Source organism: Oreochromis niloticus, unplaced genomic scaffold, assembly GCF_001858045.2.
Source record: "Oreochromis niloticus isolate F11D_XX unplaced genomic scaffold, O_niloticus_UMD_NMBU tig00000795_pilon, whole genome shotgun sequence".
Taxonomy (NCBI): domain Eukaryota; kingdom Metazoa; phylum Chordata; class Actinopteri; order Cichliformes; family Cichlidae; genus Oreochromis; species Oreochromis niloticus.
In genome coordinates, this window is record NW_020327251.1 from 80,785 (window position 1) to 104,835 (window position 24,051).

The 24,051-nt window shown below is 40.7% G+C and overlaps 1 protein-coding gene and 1 long non-coding RNA gene across 5 annotated transcripts in view; both read left to right on the forward strand.

Annotated features, from left to right (window-relative positions):
• Positions 1-24,051, forward strand: part of LOC109199679 (eotaxin) — a 367,879-nt gene that overhangs the window by 23,168 nt on the left and 320,660 nt on the right. The window lies entirely within an intron of this gene.
• Positions 2,311-11,119, forward strand: LOC106097802 (uncharacterized). Of its 3 annotated transcripts, XR_002059985.2 has the most exons (8): positions 2,311-2,392; positions 3,783-3,894; positions 7,982-8,124; positions 8,242-8,452; positions 8,569-8,702; positions 8,809-8,974; positions 9,159-9,452; positions 9,760-11,119. It is a non-coding gene; the product is annotated as an uncharacterized LOC106097802 (long non-coding RNA). The 3 variants fall into 3 exon arrangements; XR_002059986.2 differs by lacking the exon at positions 3,783-3,894 and having other exon boundaries at positions 2,377-2,392; XR_002059984.2 differs by lacking the exon at positions 2,311-2,392 and having other exon boundaries at positions 2,486-3,894.

Consider the following 24,051-nt stretch of genomic DNA (forward strand, 5'->3'; position numbering starts at 1 on the left):
CGCTTTACATATCCAGTCATTCACCCATTCACGCACACATTCACACACTGGTGATGGCAAGCTATGTTGTAGCCACAGCCACCCTGGGGCGCACTGACAGAGTCCTTGTTTCCTGTTCTCATGCTGTCCTCCCATAGGTGCCCAGCATGAGCAGAGGTCTCTTTTTTTCCTCTTGTACTTTCCCCATTCTTGTGTACTTTTCAGTGGGTTTTTTTTCTGTAACGCTGCCGATCTCCGACCTGTACTCCCATGTGTTGTCTATGTTGTGTGTGTAAGTGGGGGGGGGGGGGGGGGGGGTGTCCCTATTCCTCTGCGGGGCAACCTGCATATGGCCAATAAAGCATTCATTCATTCATTCATTCATTCATATGTCATGGCCTGGGTCTAGGGACCCAGGGCTCATATATTTTAGTGTATGTTTATGTTTATATTTTCCGTGTGGTGTTTTGGTTTTCTCTCCTTTTTCTCCATGTCTCTCCGTGTGAGCTTCCGGAGGTTTTGGTTCGCTGAGGAGACTGCAAACCCAGAAGTGTTTCTGCTCTAGAGACAGTCTGCTGCCCAGCTAGTAAGTCAGTCTGCTGCCCAGCTAGTAAGTCAGTCTGCTGCCCAGCTAGTAAGTCAGTCTGCTGCCCAGCTAGTAAGTCACTCTTTAGTCCAGTCAGCCTCTCATCTTCATCCTCAGTTGGAGTTCGATACACCTGCTGGACCTACTCTGCCGTCAGTTCACCCGCCTGTTGTTCCTGCATCGCGGTCCAGTCTGCCGCAAGTAGCTGCCACAGCATCATCACCTCCGCCTTCTGCAGCTGCTTCTCCACCAGCGTCCCATCACACTGCAGCGACCGCAGCACTCTCAGCTTCACCATCCACATCACCTACTCTACCATCATCTCCACCACCTACAGCTGCCGTCGGATCAACCATTTGTAGCTGCAGCGCAGCCGGAGGAGCCCACGCCGCCAGCGGAGGAGCTCAAAGAGCCGGAGGGACCGGCGCCGCCAGCGGAGGAGCTCAAAGAGCCGGAGGGACCGGCGCAGCCAGTGGAGGAGCTCAGCGAGCGGGAGAAGCGCGCGTTGTCACCGGAAGACCTCGGCGTGCCATTGCAGCCTGTGACAGTATATGTTTACAAAATGTACATTTTATATTTGCATTTCAAGTTATAAAAATTGACTCAACATGTCTGTGGCTTTTTTACAGTAAAAAAATATTACTAGGATTTAAATTTCTTTTTGTGATTTCAGATCAGTAATACTAATGCAGTATGTCAGCGAAAAAAAAAAGAAGAAAAAAAAACTAAATTCAGTTGCGCTGAAAATGGTAAATGGCCTGTATTTGTATAGCGCTTTACTAGTCCCTAAGGACCTCAAAGCGCTTTACACAACCAGTCATTCACCCATTCACACACTGGTGATGGCAAGCTACATTGTAGCCACAGCCACCCTGGGGCGCACTGACAGAGGCGCCCCAGGGTGATACCAAACAAGGCAAGGGGAAAAAAATAAAATGAAACAATCTGAGGGTGAAATACAAACATAAACTCAAAAGGAGTCAAAAATGGCCGGTTGTATTTCGGACCTCAGAAGGTTAATCCAACAAATCATGAAAAATTAGGTTTAAATTTTCATTCATGACAGTGCAGATTTCTGACATTTTGTGTAATTTAAGCATGTAACAATGTGATTGTTTTCTAACAAAAAACAGTGTGAAACTTAAGTTTGACTTGTGTTTGTAAATAAACCGCACGTTGTTGTGTAATTTTCTGGATTCTATACTGATTGGGCAACATATTTATTTATTATACAGGCTATACAGTACATAAAATAGAAACTCACGTGTTTTATGTGGGCTACAGACAATAATTAAGTTAGAGACTATATTTATATGAAAAACGTGTGTACTTACTGCATTTGAATCATTACAACCATATGTAACCACCTGCATATGTGTTTGGAAAAAAAGGCTTTGATTTTGCCACCCCATTTGATTTCTTTGCCACCCTCATGCCACCCCAAGAAAATTTCTCTAGATCCGCCCCTGGTTATTAGTGATTTCTCTGAGGCATCTGGTTTATGTCTAAATCTAAAAAATGTCAGTTACTAGCAATTAAGCGCTGCACTGCAAATGCTATCTGTAACATTTCTGTTAAACAAGAAGTCACATACCCAGGACTGTTAATATCCAAAGACCAAAAGTCAAGATGCTCGTCCAACTTTTAAAAAAAAGAAGAAGAAAAAAAGTACGTTCTAAATTAAACTTCAGACGTCAGTAATCACGTGACTCTGGCCAAACGAATCAAGCCTCGACACAGTGCTTCTGAAGCAGCGTGTTGATCTTTTTGACACACGCACCAGAGCGTCAGCTTCAACCGGACTATCACTACCTCTCACATCTAAAGGTAAGTGCCAAAGTAACTTTGAACTGAGTTCAGTCAATCTCGAGTTTTTCGAAGTTTTCTGAATGAAGTTTTCTGTTGCTCTCTGTGAGAGAAGACCGTATGGCAAGCCATCAGTGCCAAAAATCGCCACTTTTCTAACGCGTTTGGTTAAGAAATGGCGTAAAAAACGCCGTTTAATTTTTCAAAACGCCGAAAAAAACGGCGTTCTGTTTCGACAAACGCTGTTTTTTCCGACTCTCACATGGCGCCCTGAACGCACCATCCGAGTGACGTAAAAAGCGGCGTTCAAAGACACACGGAAACGCCGTTTTTTACGCCACTCGGCAGGAAACGCCGTTCAAAGATGCATAAAAACAGCGGTTTTTACGGCGTTCTGTGCCAGCTGTAACGGCGTTTAAAACGGCGTTTTATTGAAATTATGCAGGGCACGCCCCATGGTTCCCTCATCCAATTACTTTCAACTCATTTCACCCAATCAAAGAAGAGGAAGTGCAGACCACACTAATGCATCACCGATTCACCTTGCTGCTAAGTGATTGCTTATTCGGTACCAGTGCTTGTTACCCACTATGCATTTTGATGTGTTTAAAGCATGATCAAACAAGCAAACGACGGAATGCTTTTACTGTAACAAGACCTTAACTTTGTGGCGCATGGGTCGCTTGTTTACTTGAGGGATCAGCTATTAGCGCTGCGCTACCGCAGTGTAGCATTATGATGCTAACGGAGTCCTGGCTAACACCGCAAACTCCGGACATGAGTGTGGAGCTGCCGGTTTCCAGATGCTGCGGGCGGACAGGACGATAGACAGCGGTGAGAGGAAAGGAGGGGGGCTGGCAGTGTTTGTTAAAGACAGTTGTGGGACCCCTGGGCACATTGCTGTGAAAGATCAACTCTGCAACACAGACATTGAGCTATTAGCCGTTAGCATCCGTGGAGGCAGCCTGTGGCACTCTGTGGTCCGCAGACTGCAAACGCAATCTCCGGGAGCTCTTCTTCTAATATCAGGGGACTTTAATCATGTCTCGCTGGACTCCACACTGCCCACCTTCACCCAGTATGTGACCTGCCCCATCGTAGTCAATAAAACATTGTACTTAATGTATGCCAATGAAAAAGTGGCATACAGTTCATCACCTCCCTGCCCAGGGAAGATCTGATCATAACCTAGTGTGCCTTGTCCCTGTGTGCAGCACTTAGTGTGCACGGAGCCACTAATCACCCACGCAGTGCAGAGATGCTTCGCGGAGGGCATAATCAAGCAAATAAATGACAGAATGCTTTTTATTTCATGTCGACGTGCAATTTATGTATAGTTGACCGGGAAATTAAAGCAGCGATCACTTGGACTATTCCGTAGCACCCCTTTCACAGTGGTACATCCCTCCAGGTAACCATTCACCAGTCTTGTACAGTAGAGCGGGACATTACGTTTACTCTCAGCGGAATTCACCCGAGAAGGCATCAGTTCCTGCACTGGTCTTCACCACGATTAGTATAAGGTAAGAATGAATACATTTTCTTCTATTCTTATTTCCAGTACAGTAAAAAACTCATTAATTTACATTTTCGGACAAAATGTAGGAGCCCGAAATTGTGTCTACTTTCATCTTACAGTCCAGCAACAAAGAACACATTTTCGTTTCATACTTTTGTTATATTCCGTTACAAAGCTAGCCTTAGCCTTGCCGTCGCCTTGGCCACCATTGATTACGTGGCTCTAATATTAGAGCCACGTAACTGCGCATTGATTTTTCCGGTGAGGTTGTGCATAAGTGCTGCATATAATACAATATGTTCAATGGGAGAAACTTAGTCATTTATCTCTACAGCCGAGTAATTATCCCAAGAGCCTTTTTCCAGTAAGCAGGATTAACAGACTGTCAAACCATGAAGTCATAGTGCAACACCAAGTTGCAATTTCAGTAAACTCATCTGAATTAGATCGTGACAGATGTTCCGAATTTTCAGCTTTTGATGTCCATCCTGATAAGCACGCATGTGCCTTTTTAAACGCATGTACAGTTGTATCTACAATACCAGGATTTAGTAATACAGTGGGGTATACAAAGAGCCACATGAGACTGTTAAGCTATCAGTAAACCCGACACTGCAGACTGAAAGACAAAATCCATGAACTGAAAACTGACCTTAAATATGAGTGCGGCAAATCTGCAGTGAAGAGAGATAATAATATTGATTAGGGAGAGAGGACGCAGCTGGGAGAAACAAGACACAGGTGAATTGAATCAAACAAGTATGACCAGCGGAAGCAAAAGCAAGTGCACAAAAGACTAGAGGTCAACAATATAAAGCAGTAACCAACTAAAGATAGGACACAGAAATGCAGACTTTGCACTGGGAACACAGAATGGCAGGAGAACAGCCTCAAAGAGTAAAGAAATGAATAAAGAACAGTATATGCAGAAAATAAAGAATAAAGTTAAAAGACAGCGTGGTCTTCAAGAACCCAGAGTACGATACAAAAATGTCATTTTATTCAAGTGAACAAAACAATGTAGACCATGTTCATTTTGTTAATAAGTTGGAAAAAAAATAAAAACTAATGACAGCATTTAAAATAAACAAAGATGAATAACATAGATGGGAACATTTGACAATGGAATTGTAACATTATCAAAACTGATTTTTCAGATATGCAGAGTAGAAGATGTGGAGATTCAAATTTTTAACTTGGGTGTGTGTTTGAAATATGAAAATGTTGGTTGACATCGTTGACATACTGTTATTAAAGATAGGAATATGTATGAAGCATAGATTCAAAAGCTCTATTAACAGAACTATAACCTGTTAGAATCTGCCATTTATTTCAGATGTATTCTGTAACTGTTCACAGTCTCAATACTTAAAGTGATGACAGATTGTTTCCAAAAGTGCTCAGTCACATTTTTCATAAGACTAACATGGAATTTTTGATTTATTTAAATATATAAACCTGTTGAAAGTAATAATTGAAATTCTTGTCTTTGTAGGATCACAGTAATATATAGATTTCTAATATAGTCCAAGTTTGTCTATGAAAAAACGCCAGCAAGCAGGTTATGTCCTACAACTATCGTCTCACTGTGAATGAGTAAGACTATAATCGAACTCTCTTCCTTAAACAACGAGAAACATAGAGCTGGGCGATAAAACGATAACGATATGTATTGCGAAATAACTTTTTCTCGATAGAAAAATTAAACTATTGCGATAGACCTCATCTCTCTTGTCCTCTTAAAAAAAAAAAAAAAAAAAAAAAGAACAGCCAATCCAAATTAAGTAGCGCAGAGCCGAACCAATCACAGCCGCAGCGTCACGTCACATGACTTGTTACGTACAGCACAAGCCCCAAGGCGCACATGTGTATTTGTTTTTGCAGCCGGGCCGCCCAGGTAATGAAGGAAATGAGTTTGCCGACTAGAGAAAAATCAACCGAGAGCGTGAGCGAAGGTTACCGAAGAAAAAGCAGATGATGGTTCCAATGCTGGAGAGATTGTCAAACGGAAGGGCCACAGAAGTTCCGTAGTGTGAAGGTATTTCGGCTATTTCAAGTCTGACAAAAAACAGAGTAGCGCGCACTGTAAATTGTGCCGAAAGCAAGTCTGGAAATACAATAAACCGGTGCATGCTCAATCTCTGACTGAAAGCGCTAATTCGTCATTCGGCTTTTGTCAGACTAAAGTAACTGTTAAAACTGTTTGAAAAGCTAAGCTATACAACAAGGAGAGATTGATGCTACGTCCACACGTACCCGGGTATTTTTGAAAACGCAGATTTTTCTATGCGTTTGCACCTTTCGTCCACACGTAAACGGCGTTTTCAGTCACTGAAAACGGAGATTTCTAAAAACGCCTGCCAGGGTGGATATTTTCGAAAACTCCGTTTTTGCATTTACGTGTGGACAAGAAAAACGGAGAAAACGCAGCGTCAAAGGTGTACGCCTTTTTTGACGTCACACTGTGCGCCACGTTATTGTTTCGGTGAAATGAATTTCTACAATACTGTTACTGTTAATTGTACTCTCTGCAGTGTTTAAATGCTTACATATACACACATAGTTACTGTCCCTCCACACATATGACTCGGTTCTGTTTCTATGCCCCATCTTTGTTTACTATTTCCTACCGAGGCTTCTAGACTTCTGATTGGCCAACATTTCTACACGGTTAGGAATATATCGCCACCTGTTGCTTTGGCATGTTCCTAGCAGCGTTTTCCTTCATTTCTGCGTTTACGTGTGGACGGGATTATTTTTTAAAACGAAAACGGAAAATCTCCGTTTTCAAAAATACCCGTGTACGTGTGGACGTAGCCTGAGAATTTCCTTTTAGTTCTCAGTTTATTTGATATTGACAAAAGTTAGTCAATTTTGTCTGTTCTTCTGTAAAACGACCTAAGATTTATTTTTAGAATTAAAATTTTGTTTCTAACTGGAATTGACAATTTAGTGGTCTGTTTTGTTTGTTCTATTTTGAAACTTAAACGCTTTAGCGGCTGCCTTTTGTGTAGTTTACAATGTTTGCCTTTATCTGAAACTGAAGTCTCATGTTCCTTAAGTACATCTACCCTGTTGAACTTATTATGGGAAATAAATATTTTAATTAAAACAAGCTGCTAATTATTTCACATTTTACTTGTGAGCAACGGCACATTTAAATCTTACAAATATAGTTATTTGGCTTATATCGTGATATATATCGTTATCGCCTGAAATGAAAAAAACATATCGTGATATGAAAAAATCTTATATCGCCCAGCTCTAGAGAAACATGAAGTGCACTCAGGAGCAGATTCGAGCGCAGGCTCAGAGTGAAGTTAACAGAAAACGTTCTTTACATCATCATCATCATCATCATCATCATTTATTTATATAGCACTTTAAAAACACACCTGTTAGACCAAAGTGCTGTACAATAGAAATATAAATATAGTAATAAAATAGAAAAAAACAGACAAGTATGTGTATGTGATGCAAAAGGTAAAATTAAAAACAAGGCTAGAATGCATGAATGTTAACTTTGAGTTCTACAACTAGGAGCAAAATGCTGTGAACATGGACTACGGTAGTTCATACTCGAGGGAACAGTAACATGATCTGTGGCTGCCGGAGCTCGGCAAGTGAAACAGTGGTGTGAGAGTTGATGGTGGAGCAGCACTGTGGGACCCATTTTTGTATTGTTACCTTATGTGTGCTGCTACGAGTCACCTTTTGTGTTTTTACATATGGTGTGTTTATGGAAATGTATTTAAGATAAACGTAACTCAAGCCAGGGGTTTTTGGTCAGAACAAGCAGTTTGTAAACTCTGTGCTGTTATGATAAATGACATTGGACAAAGACAAGCAAATAAAACTGATGAATACAAAAACAATCTTAACCGTACAAGACAAGTATAGCTTGAGTTGTTACAAGTTTAATTCATAACAGTTACATTGCCTCACCCCTGCCACCAAACACTTCAGTGGCTTCAAGTGTAGGCATAGCCTCTACAGGTACTGCAACAGAGGGAGAGCAGAGTCAGGAGGGTCTTGGAAGAAGTTCAGAAAAGATCCAAATAGGCAGTCTGAACAGTCTTACTTGTTTGCAGGTGGAGTAATGCACGAATGGATAAAAAGGAGTGAGAGGTTATCAGCTGTTGAGGAGCAAATGGAGATCCGTGTCCAGGGGAGTGAGGCTATTGCGAGTGTGAAAGGTTGTCCAGGAAGTAACTAAGAAGACATGAACAGAGAGGTAAGTACTAGAGCTTTGAGCAACGTGAGGCCAATAACTAACATAGGTTAACAGATAATATGGCAAAGACTGGTTGTGAACGGTGGTCTTAAATACAGCTGGCTTGATTTGTCTCAGGTGGTGATCCTCGGTGGAGTGATGAAGTAGAGCAGCCAGCACCCCGAGTAGAGCAGGCACTGTGGAAAAATAGTTGTGACTCAACCAGACCATTACAAAGTATGGCCTGGAGGATTTTCATCTCAAGGTGCAAGAACATTCTTAATGACTGTACACGGCAGCTGCTGATGGACGATGTTGGGCCAGATGTGCTACAGTTAGCGTTAAGGAGGTATGATCAAAGCAAGATCGAAAACATTTAACATTTAAACTTGCATAAAATGTTTAAGGGGAATATGGCCTGAGAATATAACATGAATTAAGAAGTAATTTTTTGATATCTTTGAGGTTGGAGACAGTGCAGAGAAGCCTTCGGTGGGCAAGAGGAAGACTGATCAATGTAACTGCGGCAGATCAACTTCTGCGTGACTTGGCTGAATTAAATCAGGAGGTCGAACTGTCTACTCAGCATGGCCAACAAGGTAAGCACATATTGTGTCGATTCCTTGACTCATCAAAAGTGTGAAATTAATTATGACTCTGTCTTAACCTATTTTCCAAATACACCAAACGCTTATATATTTTCAGGCTCTTTTGGATACCAGGCACCAGTGGTTTTCAACAGAGGTAGAGGAAGATCCCTTTTCCTTATCACTCGGGAGCAGCTTTCATTCCTGAAGTCATGTGGATTCACTGCACCTCAGATGGCTGATATTTTGAGTGTTTCACTTCGTACAATTTGAAGACGTCTGCGGTCAGTGACTTTTCAAACCAGTGTGACTTTCAGTTCTTTGTGACACACACTCACTGTTTATTCAGATTAAATGGTATTGTGAAATTGTAAAAAATTGTATATTTGAATGTGCACCACTAGTCAAGTAATGAAGTGTGTTGTTATGGTAGTGATAAATCACTCATGTTTTTTTGTCTGATTTCAGACAGTATCATTTCACCCGTGCATCAATGTATGCGGAACTGACTGACAGTGCCTTGGATGAACATGTGCAGGACATTGTCGCTGGCAGTGAACAAACTGGTCCTGAGGCTGTCAGAGCCTCCCTGCGAGTACATGGACTACGTGTACAGCGAAGGAGGGTTCGAGCAAGCATGTTACGGATGAATCCTGTAGCAGCTGCCCTTAGAGCAGTTTTGCGGAGACCAGAACGAAGAACATATCAGGTTGCAGGTCCAAACTCATTGTGGCACATTGATGGAAATCACAAGCTGATAAGGTAACCAACCACACTGATTTGTTGAACACCTATTTTGACCAAAGTGAAATTCAGCATTACATCAAATATAATTGTTGAACAGTAAGACACGTCCAATAGAGCCAGGCCCTGGGATGGGCAGTCCTCTAACACAACTGGTTATGTTTAAAGGGAAAGAGGAGAGAACACAGACAGCGCAAGCAACATACAGAGAAAAATTCAAACTTGACATGCAATAGTCACATGTAAATCAATTAAGAGTGTGTTTTCTATTGTTTCAATAACAAAGCAGAAATAAGATTTTTCTTCTTATGGACCACGGTTTTAGGTGGAGGATAGTCATTGATGGGGCTATTGATGGATACAGTCGTCTTGTGGTCTTCCTTCATGCCTCAAACAACAACCGTAGCAGTACCGTTTTATCAAGTTTCATCAGAGCTGTGGTATCCTATGGTGTACCCTCGAGGGTCCGGACAGACAGAGGAGGGGAAAACAACGCTGTCTGCCTGATGATGAACATTTTCAGAGGCTTTGATCGTGGAAGTGCCCTAAGAGGAAGGAGTACCCATAATCAGAGAACTGAGAGGCTCTGAGGTGATCTGTGGCGAGGAATGACCAATGTCTACTGTGACTTATTTCACCACCTGGAGGAGGAAGGCATCATTGACATTGACAATGAAATGCACCTTTGGGCTCTCCATTACATCTATCTCCCAAGGATCAACAGAGATTTGAAAGACTTCACTCAACAGTGGAACAATCATGGCTTGCGGACAGAGAGACACTTGAGCCCATTACAGATTTTTGTCCGAGGCAGCCTCCAGCAACAGGGCCGAGTCTCAACTGCCATGCAGGACATCTTTCAGACTAGAGCAGCTGCTGCTGCTGGGACTATTGGTGGGACAGCTGATGGTAGTGTGACAGCCACTGAGAGTGAGACGACTGCTGCTCAGGGCTCAGGTACTGACTCTGGTGGTGGTGCTCATGGTACAGATGAGCTGGGATTGCTGGTCGACTGGCCCGAGAGGACTACTGTGCCAGACATTGAATTTACTCTGGACGGACCGATGATGGAGCAAGTGGTAGAACTATTTAATCCACTAAGTGGCACCAGAGGGAGTCATGGTATTGAACTCATCACTGGCTTAATATACTTTCTGGACTCCACATATCACTGAGACAGTTCAATTATTGACTGAAACATAATAGCAGCAAGTGGAAAGACTTCAAAATATCTAGGTGACTGGATACATATAATGTGAAAAGTTATAATACGTGTTTACTATGTACCATTGAGTAGTGGAGATACAAGAACGAGCTGTGTGACACTGACAATAAAAAATGTTGAGTGATTTTTAAAGTGTGTAAGATGGAAGTTGTGAAATGGAAAGTTTACAACTGAAGCTGAATCTCGATAAAGTCAACTTGATTAATCTAAAAGTTACAGCTGTTGATATTGATAAATACAACTATAAAGCAGTGACAGTAAATAATTAAAAAATAAAAAAGTGGCTCAGTATAGTGTAGTAGATATAAAGTGGTTTAGCGTGTGTTTGATGTTGTGACAGTTCACAGCAGAGAAAAAGTGTTAACATTATTGAGCACATTATGTTTTGCTTTGTACAAACATAGTTCTGAAAATACTGGACTCGAGTGTAAAATGTGAATAAAAAAAGAGCAAGCAGTGATTTGCAAATGTCAAAGGCAAAGTTTGTTCACAGTAGAACATAGAAAACATGTCAAATGTTTACACCAAGACTACGTCGTTAAAAATAAGTCCATTTTAATTTGATGGCAGCAATATGTTTCAAAACAGTTGGGATGGGGCAAGAGAAGGCTGGGAAAAGTGGTACTAAAAAGAAACGGCTGCAGGGATATTTTAAAAGTAACAGGTCAGTTACATGATTAGATATTAAAAGAGCATCTTAGAGAAGCAGAGTTGCTCTGGAGGAAATGTGGGCAGAGGTCGATCAATCTGCAAAAAAACTCCATTAACAAATTGTGCAACAATTTCAGAATAATGTTCCCAAGTGTAAAGTTGTAAAGTCTTAAAATATTCCATCCTCTAGAGGCATAAAAAATATATTTTATCAAAAGATTCAGTGACTGGAGAAATCTCTTTGCAGAAACAATGAGGCTAAAAGCCATGATGTCAGTTATCTTCAAACGCTCACAGGAAAGTTATCATCATGGAGCCTTAAACAGACACGATTCTGTCATGGAAATCAGTGCATTTCCTGTATCCTTTGGGGCAACAGACCTGAGTCACACTTTTAGAGAAGTACCTGGTGAGGTGGATTGAGAGGAATATCCATGATGCATGGTAGTTTGTTCACTCACTTCCTCTCCACCACAGCTTCTGAAGCGCGGCCAATCACAGAGCTTGCTCTCCTGATCCAAGAAGAACACATTAAAGTGCACTGCACTCACCTGAACTGACAGAACACCTGTCATTAACATTTTGGTGCACACACAAGCTTGTTCTCAAAAACCCGCCTGCCCATCCACTGCTTGTGTGCAGCCTCTGTTTTGACCTTCCAGTCCAGCAAATGTATATATGTGGGTGTCCAGGTATTTGTATTCCTCCACCACATCATATCAGCGGGTTCAGTATCTTATACTTTTGTCAAGATAATGCACACTGCAGCCGATTTGTATCTACAGTTATCAGAAAGAAGCCATAACCAAGTTACATGGATTCTTTTTTTTTAATTACTTCATGTCATACAGGTAAACTAGTTATGTCATGTGCAACGCTGTCATGTGCCACTCTCTGGTGTTATGTTTCAAATTCGTGTAAGACTTCCAGAGTACTCTGATGACATTGACAAGGACATCTCCAGTTTACATGGAAACAATTATTTCATGTTCTTGAGATTATTTATTTACATCACTTTTCAGGAAACGAACATGCAGGTCTGATTCAAAACTGCATATCTATTTTTTTAATTCATGTTGAAGGGGCAAAATATTCCTGAGATACTGTTAACATTATTAAATTTGAGGGCTATGTTAAGGTTCAAAAATGTTGAGGAGGAATTCAAAATAACCACAGATCCAGCCGGGTGCAAATTAGACGGCATTTTAATGAACACATGTGTGAGTCCGACCGCTGTGCAGATTTCAGCGTCGAACTAACTTACAATAGTCAAAACAAAGGTTTTATAGGGTTGGGGTGATACTGCTCCCCCCCCCTCTCAGACACAATACAGCATACGTCAACTCAAAACCACAATGACTTTTAACATAGTTTAAAAGAACATCATCTTCGCGTCGAAGGCAGATGCTTCCTGTCTCCATCCTGCCCAGGCTTATCTTCTGGAACATCAGGTCCACGTTCTGCACAAACTGTCACTCATGCACAACTTTGCAGTCGCAAGCAAAACATGATTCACTCTTACCTACTAAATGAGTCTATCTAATTTGTGTGTGCGTGCACGTGCGGGGGCGCGTGCATGCTGTGTACTGCGTACGTGTCGTGACCTCTCTCACTATTTGTGTCTGTATGTGTGTGTATGTCTCGTCTGTCTGTGCGCAGATGCTCTCTGCACCTTAGTTGACCTCAACTCAAGCAACCAGGCTAAGGCCATCCTGTGTGTAATGATCTTGACTTATGTAAAATATATAAAACAACTGTTTCAATCTAACACAACTACTTAAGGCTTAATCCGCAATAAATGCATAATAAACACCCTACTCTTTGGCTTGCACTCACTCTGCTTTCGGTTTCACTTCTGCAGAAGCATGTAACTTCAAAAACATGTACTTCCTGTTGCTGCAGCTCAGTTTCTCACCCACTGAAGACTTCAGTGTAAGAATATAAAAACATTCAAAAGCCTTTAAATTATAGATTCAACTCCACAGTTTGAAGTGGTTATAACTGGACCTGTAATAAAGACTAATATAATACCAATATGTTTGAACATCTGAATGCATCTGCATGCAACATCACCATTAATAATGAAATGGTAATGATGATTATAAAAATAGCAGCCAATAATAGCAGTAAAATATTTCTCCTCTCGATAGCTATTATACAGTGGTATTACTTTAAACTGAACACACAAGGATTTTGATAAAAGTTAAGGTCTCCGTTTGTTTCAGAAAAAACATACTGTCATTTATTTGCTTTCATTATTTATTTATATGCCCTCCGCGGACCATCTCTGCACTGCGTGGGTGATTAGTGGCTCCGTGCACACTAAGGGCTGCGCACAGGGAGAAGGCACACTAGGTTACGATCAGATCTTCCCTGGGCAGGGAGAGGTGATGAACTGTATGCCACTTTTTCATTGGCATACATTAAGTACAATGTTTTATTGCCTACGGTGAGGCAGGTCACATACTGGGTGAAGGTGGGCAGTGTGGAGTCCAGCGAGACATGATTAAAGTCCCCTGATATTAGAAGAAGAGCTGTCGGAGATTGCGTTTGCAGTCTGCGGACCACAGAGTGTCACAGGCTGCCTCCACGGATGCTAACGGCTAATAGCTCAATGTCGGTGTTGCAGAGTTGTTCTTTCACAGCGATGTGCCCAGGGGTCCCACAACTGTCTTTAACAAACACTGCCAGCCCCCCTCCTTTCCTCTCACCGCTGTCTATCGTCTTGTCCGCCCGCAGCAGCTGGAAGCCGGGCAGTCTACTCACAGAGGGAGTACCGTGTCGGGGTACTGCCACTGTGACTGGGTTAGCGTCATTAGCTCCTCAATCATATCAGGGAGCTGTAACTGTGCAGGGGCGGGTCTAGCAAAGCTTTGCCAGGGGGCAGGTAGGGCATTAACAAGAAAAGGGAGGCACAAAAAATACTTTTCTTTGTTATTTCATTTAAAGGACTAACTTTTAATAAATAATTATCTGAATCTTACAACTAAAGTGGTCATCTGATTAAATGTATAGAAATCCATTACTGTATATGGTAACTATTAAGTCTAATTTACACCCTGGTAAGCTATAGTCCTTTTTCCTTTGGGAAGGTACCATCTGTGCAGTCTGCAATTCTGTTGAAGAAAGATGTTGAATCTATTTAATTATTGTAGAAACATAATTGATTATTTCTGTGCATTTGATTTACACGTGCATTAAATTAAAGTTGATTACGTCGATTAAGCATCATGAGGTGGAGGGCGGGGGTGGTTCTGGGAGATTTTTGCTGGGAGTTGGCAACTCTATTAGTTAGGTTGTTTAATATTTCTGATAAGTACTCTTTAAAATACCAGAATAGGAAGGATGGTGCAGGTTTAAGTTTATTAGATTGATGTGTGTTGCTGAACTATAAAATATTTGAATAGAATAGAATTCAACTTTATTGTCATTGCACATGTCACAGGTACAGGGCAACGAAATGCAGTTTGCTTCCATCCAGAAGTGCTTTAGCCATGATATAGATATATTACAATGTATATTAGCAATAATATAGATATGTAAGTATATTACAGAAATGGGTCTATTATGGTATGTTATAATGTACACGGTATGAAGTATGTTATGAATATGCTATAACTATAAGTATGTACAGCCTGTAGTGAGTACAAGCTATGAACAGGATATAAATATGAAAAACTACAGAAATATGAGATATAAAGCTATACAGAAATGGGAAATATGCAAGTTATAAACAGTTGTACAATTAAAAATTATCGTATTATACAGAATGATTGTTTATACAGAATTATACAGTGGTGCAGTTAAGATAAGTGAGATATGTGGATAATTTCTACAGAGGCTATATAAAGTGCTAGTGGTTGTGAGTGGTGGTTCAGTCCATGTTATTATTGTGTGTCTGAGGGTACAGTTGTCCATTGTGTGTGTGTGTGTAGGTGGTTGTGGGTGTGTGTATGTTCAGTCCATGAGTTTAACGTGGGTCAGATGTCAGGAGGCAGAGTTCAGGAGTCTGACAGCTGTGGGGAAGAAGCTGTTCCAGTGCCTGGTGGTCTTAATCTGGAGGCTCCTGTAGCGCCTCCCAGAGGGCAGGAGGGTGAAGAGTCCATGTGATGGGTGACTGGGGTCTTTGATGATTTTCCCAGCCCTTTTCAGACACCGCTTCCTGTAGATGTCCTTTATGGCAGGGAGTGGTGCTCTGGCAATGATCGGAATCGGTATTGGACATTAAAAAGTGTCATCGTGCCATCTCTAATACTAATATCGATAAAATGCATTATCAACTTTCTTGGTTTCCTGTACAGACTCAAATATTCTATGGCTTACTTTTAGTCATAAAGAACGCAATTCTGTTAAACACACCACATTTATTTCTGCTCAGCTGCAGTATCCAGATGAAATACATAATGATATTACACGATTTTCAACAAACTGCAATTTAGTAAATGCTCGAGTTAAAAGTAACATTGTGTAAAACTGTTATATTTAGAGCAACTTTCAAGTGGAATAAATTGCCTTATAAAATTAAAAGAATTAGCAACTATTCAAAACTTCAATGAACATTTAAAAGCCGATTTACAGAACTTTTAGTTGTTGTAAATATTGTAAGAGATGATTTGTTTTTGATATTTGTGTAATGTGTCTCAATGTTATTGATAATATTATTATTGTTATTATTGTTTTTTTGATTGTTTATATTTTAATTGTGAAACCTCACTGTGGATATAAGAGCCAAATTATGTGGATATCTTGAATCCACTTTATTGTATAATATTTTATGTGATTGTATTTGACGGAAGACGAGCAACTGTAAATTATGTAAAAATCTATAAAAATTATAGAAATATGTAATAGAAACAACAACTCTGTGTGTGTGTGTGTGTGTGTGTGTGTGTGTGTGTGTGTGTACAATCAGGAGGGATGGGCATGATTTTAGTGTTTAAACAGTCATGAATTATTTTTAACACCAGGTTGGATGTAATGTGTTAGAACTACCAGCAGGTGGGGATAAGAGACCTTTAAGGTGTTTGGTGCCACGCTCCACCTTCAGGTTTAAAACTAGTGTTAATGGAGGGAGTTTGAAGGTTCAGTTTGTTCCACGACTGCATTTCACTCACTGCCTCTGTTTGTATCTCTGTCACTGCAGGACCAACATGGAGCGAGAAGTCAGCGCTCTCAGGAGGCCGACAAACCTCACAGAAGAAAGAGAGAGGAAAAAATACAGCTGTGACGAGTGTGGGAAGGATATTATTGGGAAGTATAATCGAAAATGTCATCAGCTCATCCACACTGGAGAGAGACCGTTCAGCTGTCACATCTGTGGAAAAACTTTCATCCGCATAGGGCACCGAAATAGACACCTACACATTCACACCAGACATGATGTGTACTGCTGTGAACTGTGTGGCAAAGAGTTTATAACAGACACACAGTTAAAACAACACATGTTTACCCACACTGAGGACCTTATAAATGTGACCTGTGTGAGAAGACTTTTAAAGCTCCACGTTACCTGAGACGACACCAACAGATCCACACCAGAAAGAGACTCTACAAGTGCAGTTACTGTGAGGTATGTATTTATATTGTTATCTTGTCATTTTAGCCTGACTGTTTGGAACAACTCTGCTCATTAAACTGTGTTAGCATGTTAGCAATTCTACTGCATGGACAAGCAGCTCTTGAGTGATTATTCAGATTTTCATGTCAGTTATGATTTTAGTATTACTGTAGTATTATGATGGTAGTATTGTAGTTATTGCAGCCCAGTAAACTGAGTGTGTTAACTGAAACAGTAAAATGTAATTGGATGTCTGCAGAGATGCTCTTTATTTCAGGCGGCGTTCAGGATAAAAATGTTGAAGGACTGACTTACACTGTCTTTGTGTCTTTGTTTAGAAGCAGAGCGACACAGATGGATCCAGTTCTCAACCCTGTCATCACCATGGTGGTGGGAAAGACTTTCATTGCGACCTGTGTGGAAAAACTTTCAGTCGGCAAGACACCCTAAGAGAACATCAACGTAGACACACTGGAGACAAACTGAAATACTGTAAAGAATGTGGGAGAAGCTTCATCACATCAACTGAGTTAAAACGCCATGAACTGATTCACAGTGAGGTCAAAAAGCACCTCTGTGATCAGTGTGGCTCATCCTTCACCAGTGCAGGTGAGCTTAAATCACACAAACGAGTCCACACAGGAGAGAAACCATACAAGTGCAGACACTGTGACAAAAGTTTCTCATGTTCAAGTCATCGTAACAGGCATGAACGTACACACATGGAAGGAAACTACAGCTGTGACCAGTGTGACAAGAGCTTCAAGAATCTCAGTTCATACTCCGAACACAAACGATCCCACGTTACTAATAAACTGTTTCACTGTTACCAATGTGCCCAAACATTCACCTCATTGTCTGCTCTGTGCAAACATCAGCGTGATCACTCAGGGCTGAAATCACTCCCATCACTGGATCACAGTGAATCTGAAGAGACAGAAAGATCCTCTGGTTTCAGTGTCAGACTCAAAAAGCTTGAGATCAGGCTCCACAGAGTTCAGATAGAATCATTTAAACTTGTGTTGAACTGAACTGGTTGCTGGGCTGAACTTCTACATAATGCAGATTTACATGGGATCTTATTTTCTGTCGTTTTACTGAGTCAGTTTTGTCCTTTTTTCTCTGTCCTGGTTTTGCTCGTCTGTAAATAAATGAAACTCAGTCAAATAGTTCATTGTTCTCCAGCAAAACGTTTTGGAAACTCATGTTTAACCTTTAAAACTCTGACATGTTTTAGCACACAAGGCTTCATCGGGGAGTTCACTCATGATTGGACCATGAGAATAAAGGTTTTCAGTTCTTTCAAAGAGAGTCTTGGAGATGTTTGATGTTTCTGTTTTTTTTCTGAAAATACCTGAAAGAAAAACTATTTTTCTTGCTTTATGTAGTGTGGAAGTTTTTAATGTTTCTTTCATCTGTGATGTTCTTGAATGTGTTGACATGAAGATGGTACAAATAAACTGTCCTTTTAGCTTTAGCTCCTAATTTATTCATTATTTATGGATGTAGCACAGCAGCAGTTTCTTGATTAACACATGGAGGGCTCGGGATCTGATGGTAAATAATGTTTTGTGTCCTTGTACACATCATACAGCTCAGCTGTTCCACAGATGTCAGGTTTACACAGTGGGATGGTTTGTAAGAACGCAGCTCTCCTGTGGATAAATCCTTACTCTTAGCCTCAGGACCTCACACAGTCCCAGCAGGTTCGGTCAGAAGATTTATACCTTTTTCATTTCTATATGATTCTTCTTGCATCTAAACAAAGATGATTATGATGATGATGAGTCATTTATGAAAAAAAGAAGCAAAAAACAATATTGTATGTGTGTCTGTGAAGGTTCTCAGTCATCCAGGTCATCGTAGTCAAAGGAGTTTGCAAAGAATAACGTCTGGACTTCTTTGAGTTGCTTGAAGACGTTTCACCTCTCATCCGAGAAGCTTCTTCAGTTCTAAGGTCAAATGGCCGAGAGTCCCAGATTTAAACCCAGTGGGAGTATCCCCCCAAAGAGGGACAAAGGACCCCCTGGTGATCCTCTAATCACATGAGCCACGGTGTGAAAGCGGGTGTGGGACCTAATCAGCCAGGGTTTCGGGTGAGCTCATTGTGAAACCTGGCCCCACCTTGTCATGTGAATTCCTGAGGTCAGATGGCCCAGGATGTGAGTGGGCATTAAGGCGTCTGGGGAGGGAACTCAAAACTGGATTATAGATGGCAGACAGTTGGTGTCGTAAACCACCGCCTCTGTTCAAAGATGGTCGCTCACAGTGGAAATAGATGGCCTCTTTCACTCCTCTTTCAAACCATCTGTCCTCTCTGTCCAAAATGTGAACATTGGCATCCTCGAAAGAGTGACCTTTATCCTTAAGATGCAGATGGACTGCTGAGTCTTGTCCTGTGGAGGTGGCTCTTCTATGTTGTGCCATGCGCTTGTTGTATGAGGATTTTTATGGCAGATTTTGTGTATCAACATTTTTGTACATGAAAATGTTGAAAGGATGCAAAGGAGGAGGAGGGCACGTGATACTGACTGGAAGCAACACAGCTGCTGTTGACAAAGCAGCAGAGTCAGAATCCAAATTTATATATAGATATCGAAACACTCATATCTGTACAATTTGTTAATATCTTCATAATCTCCAATAATGTTACACCCCAGTGCTTTCATTTGGACCCCAAGTGTTATTGTCTTTGAAAAAGCACAGAGTATAATGCATCTATTTTGTAAAAATAAATAAAACAATAAATGTTAAAAGACTTTCAAAAGGGTGCCCTGTTTTTCCCTTCGTCGTATCGTACAAACAGAGATAATATAATTATCTGAGGAACAATTGTCAATAAGCAGAGAAGTTATTAAAATATTAATGCAAGACATGGAAGCAGCTGGAGTTGTTCCTAAATTAGGAACAATATTTTAAAATTACTTCACAATTCTTCTTGCACTTCAGATTGTTACAAACTATCAGAATATAAAGAAAGTCAGAAAATGGAAAACCTCAGCTTATAAAAATGCTATTTTTTTAACCACAAACCACTGGATCAATTTCAAGGGTTTTGCACTTGATTTCTATTTAACCATAAAACACTGCAGAGACGCAAAGAAATAATCATTATAACAGTGTGCAAATACTATGTGTCCAAGCTATAGACGTCTCTGAAGCAACACTTTAAGAAACTCCTGCATAGCTGCGGGGTGCACAGTCCACATTTCACAGTGACAGCACAAAGACCCACACAGCTGGATTTGGATATTTAACATTCTTTCAGTAAAAATTAAACCCTGCATAAGTCCATGAATATCTGCCATTAATCAGATGAAAGCCTCTGCTGTAGCACCCTGTCATCCATTCATCCAAGAGATGTAACCAAGACACTGCCTCTATTAGATAATTATTAGATAATCATTGTTGAAAAATAATCTTTAACATCTGAGTAATGTCAGATTTTACACGGTCAGGTGTATCAGAGTTTAACTCAGAAAATTAAACTTGAACTCAAAATTTCTTATGAATAAATTTCAAACGAGCCATCATGATAAAGGGAATGTGTGCAGTTTTGGTGCTCCGTAAGTTCTGTGCTGAACAGCGTGGCTGACTCTTTGTATCTACTATTGCCTCCACAGTCTGAGTCCACACAGGTAATGAGCCATTATGACCAATTATGGAGTCCACTACCAGCTCGCGCTTTTTTTGAGGTTATGTCAAAAGATTTCTTGGAAATAAACACAGACTATTTGTTTAGGCAGTCTGTGTCAGTGGGCTCAGTCAGTGGTCACGTTGTCTTATTACAATGAACACATGCAGTGTAGTTTATTTTGAGTTAATCCAGCCTTCTACCTGCAAGAAATCTTTAGTGCAGTATGTAATCTGCTTCTGAAAATAGCTCCCAGCAAGAAGAATTAAACAGATTTTAAACTTTGTTTTTTTTTTTTCCTGTACTCTGGTGCCATCCTGTGGCTGCTATGAAACAAAAGTGAAGTAATGAAAATAAAAAGTGTTCTCAGTTTTCCTTGTTTGCCAAACTTCTCTCTAAAAACCAAGTGTGGTCCCTGTGTTTTTATTACAGTCTCTACAGTGTGAGATAATAAAAGGAGGATGTTGAAGGCAGCACCGCTCCACCTGCACTATACACACTATACAATTTTTTCATAACAGATGAGTTAGGGGTTTTTTTTGTTTTTGGGGGTTTTTCTTTTGGGGGGGTGTGTTTTTTTTTTATTCCCACCTATGCTTCTATTTTCTATATTAAAAAAACAACAGGAGTTATGCAGGTTTACTGTGATCAAAACTTCAGACTCACAGTGAAACATCATGCTATGTAACACTACACACCAGTGTAACGTTCAGGAAAGTTTCTTCATGGTTCAGAGGCTGCTCGGCCGAGGATGATTTAAAGATGTGTGTGAAATGGGCTGTTATGATTGGTCAGAAAATGTGATGACGGTTGCCTTTTTATAAAGAGTAGCCTTTCCTTTTTGCCAGCGGTCGTGGCCGCTAAAGAGCGTTTCCCTGAGCCTTAAAACTGCAAATCCGGCACGGCGCTGTCACGCTGATGGCCCGGGAGACACCGTTGGTGAGTTGAAAACTATTGCCTGGATGGCGAAACTCCCAGTAGGCAGGAGAATGCCAGGAGGGGTTTGTTCATATGAAATAGGAAAAAAAATACAAAGCATTAAACAGTGTTAAAAACACAACAGCCTTTATAAATGCAGTTTGGACCACTTTGCAGTTATTTATTTGTAAAAAATGTTTGGAATCATGTATGATTTTCATTCCACTTCTCATGTGTACACCACTTTGTATCAGTCTTTCACGTGGAATTCCAATAAAATTGATTCATGTTTGTGGCTGTAATGTGACAAAATGTGGGAAAGTTCAAGGAGGCCGAATACTTTTGCAAACCACTGTAAAATAGAACAAAATACAAAGCATTAAAAAATGTTAAAAACACAACAGCCTTTATAAATGTAGTTTGGACCCGGAAGCAAGTTTCATCAGGTCATCACTTAAAGACTGGATATCCCACCTGCTGTGGAGTTTTAATGCAGTACAGGTGTTATTATTAAACTCCTGTCACATTCTGACTGTTAAAATGAATAACATTCATATATGAAATGAAATTGTTTCAAGTAAACTGTATATGGTGTTAAATAGGCCTAAACTACTGTACTTTAATGTCGGCAATAAGGGCGGTACTTCAAGAGCCATATATTTTATGAGCTGGTACTCATTGTGATATATAGAGGACAGTGTAATGTTCTTATTCCTGTATGAATAAAACATCAAGAGTTGCTCCTGGTGCTAGCTTCAGCTAGCTGTTTATTGTTTTTCTACCACGAACACTTTCTTCTTCTTCTGTATATCTTATTGATTACAGAGCGCCCCCTGTGGGTAGCTTCAACAATAGCAACTATCATTACATCCCCTTTCCAAACAGGTTGGTGTTATAATAACCACAATTCCTAAGAGCACTGTTACTCTGTAACATCTGAACATTCTTGTTTAACATTCAACATGTTATAAATTGTGCAACAAACTACATTCAGTAGTGTTTTTTTTTATAACCAAAAGTTGTAGCACAAGTCAAACAAAATAAATCCAAATGTATACCTTACATTTTCCAGACTGAACCAAATGAATCCCATACAGCCCTCAAGCACATTATAACTCTTCACATTTGACAACTTGAACAGTCAATGACACATTATAACTCAGCAGGTCTCAAGTAAGTGTGAACAATTACTATTCTAAATTAATTATTATTTTTTAAACAATTCTTTACCACAACAGTTCACACTTGTTCTATGAGCCTCTCTGTAGGTTTCCTAGGTCTGGTAGACCTTCTCAGTATCTCAGACATTGGGGAAGGTGAAGGAGGCTCACTGTGGTGCTCGACAGGGTTAGCACCTCGTTGTTCAGTTCCAGTCTCTGTGTCCTGATGTTTAACATCCTGTGTCTTTAACAGACTTCTCCGGTTTCTTCTTAACACTTGTCCATTCTCTGTCTGAACAGCAAACGATCTGGGCCCTACTTCGCTGAGAACTGTTGCTTTTTTGTCCCAGAAATCTGGACCTGCAATCCTCACAACATCTTTTTCCTGAAGCGGTTCCAGAAGTCTTGCAGTTTTGTCGTAGTTCCTTTTCTGTCTGTGCTTGAGTTTCATCCTTTTGTCAGTCAGCTTTTTGTCATGTGCATTGTCATTTTCCTTGGAAATGTGTGGAAGTGTGGTGCGTAGCTTGCGATGCATGAGTAGCTCAGCAGGTGATGCCCCACACTCCAGAGATGAAGCTCTTCAAAAAAGCAAGAGACAGTAAGACTGACCCTTACCTGGCTCTGCTAAGCTACACAGTCTCTTTACTATTTGGACTCCTTTTTCTGCCTGTCCATTCGCTTGGGGATACAAGGGACTAGAGGTGATATGTTGAAATCCATATTGCTTTGCAAAGTCACTAAATTCTCTACAGTCATATTGTGGACCATTGTCACTGATGACACACTGTGGAATTCCATGTCTGGCAAAAAAGCCCTTCATGTGTGTGATGACTGACTGTGCTGATGTACTGGAAAGCTGTGCCACTTCTGGATAATTAGAATAGTAGTCAATCACCAAAACATAGTCCTTGCCATCCAGATGAAATAAATCCGTGCCTACCTTTTGCCATGGTGCAGTGGGTAGATCTGCTGCCAGCATTGACTCTTTTGTTTGTTTGTAGTGATGTTTGAGACATGTTTCACATTTCTGTATCATCTCTTCAATATCCCTATTGATGCCTGGCCAGTAAACTGCTTCTCTCGCTCTCCTTTTACATTTCTCCACTCCAAGATGTCCTTCATGAATACGCTGCAGAATGTCCTTACGCATGTATTGAGGGATGACAATCCGGTTTTGTCTCAGCACCAGCCCATTAGCCATGCATAAATCTGCTCGCACAGAGTAGAACCCTGGACAGACTCCCTTCGACCACCCATTTTGTATATGGTGGGATACTTTCTGCAGCATTGGATCTTTTGTCGTCTCCTGTACAATTTGCTGCAACATGACATCTGATGCTGGGAGTGAAGCAGTTACCATGTTTACATGTGTCTCAGCCTCCTCGGCTGTAGTGCTGACTAACCTGTCACCACTTGGTGCTGGCGCTCGGGATAATGCATCCGCGAGTACGATATATTTCTCAGGTGTGTAG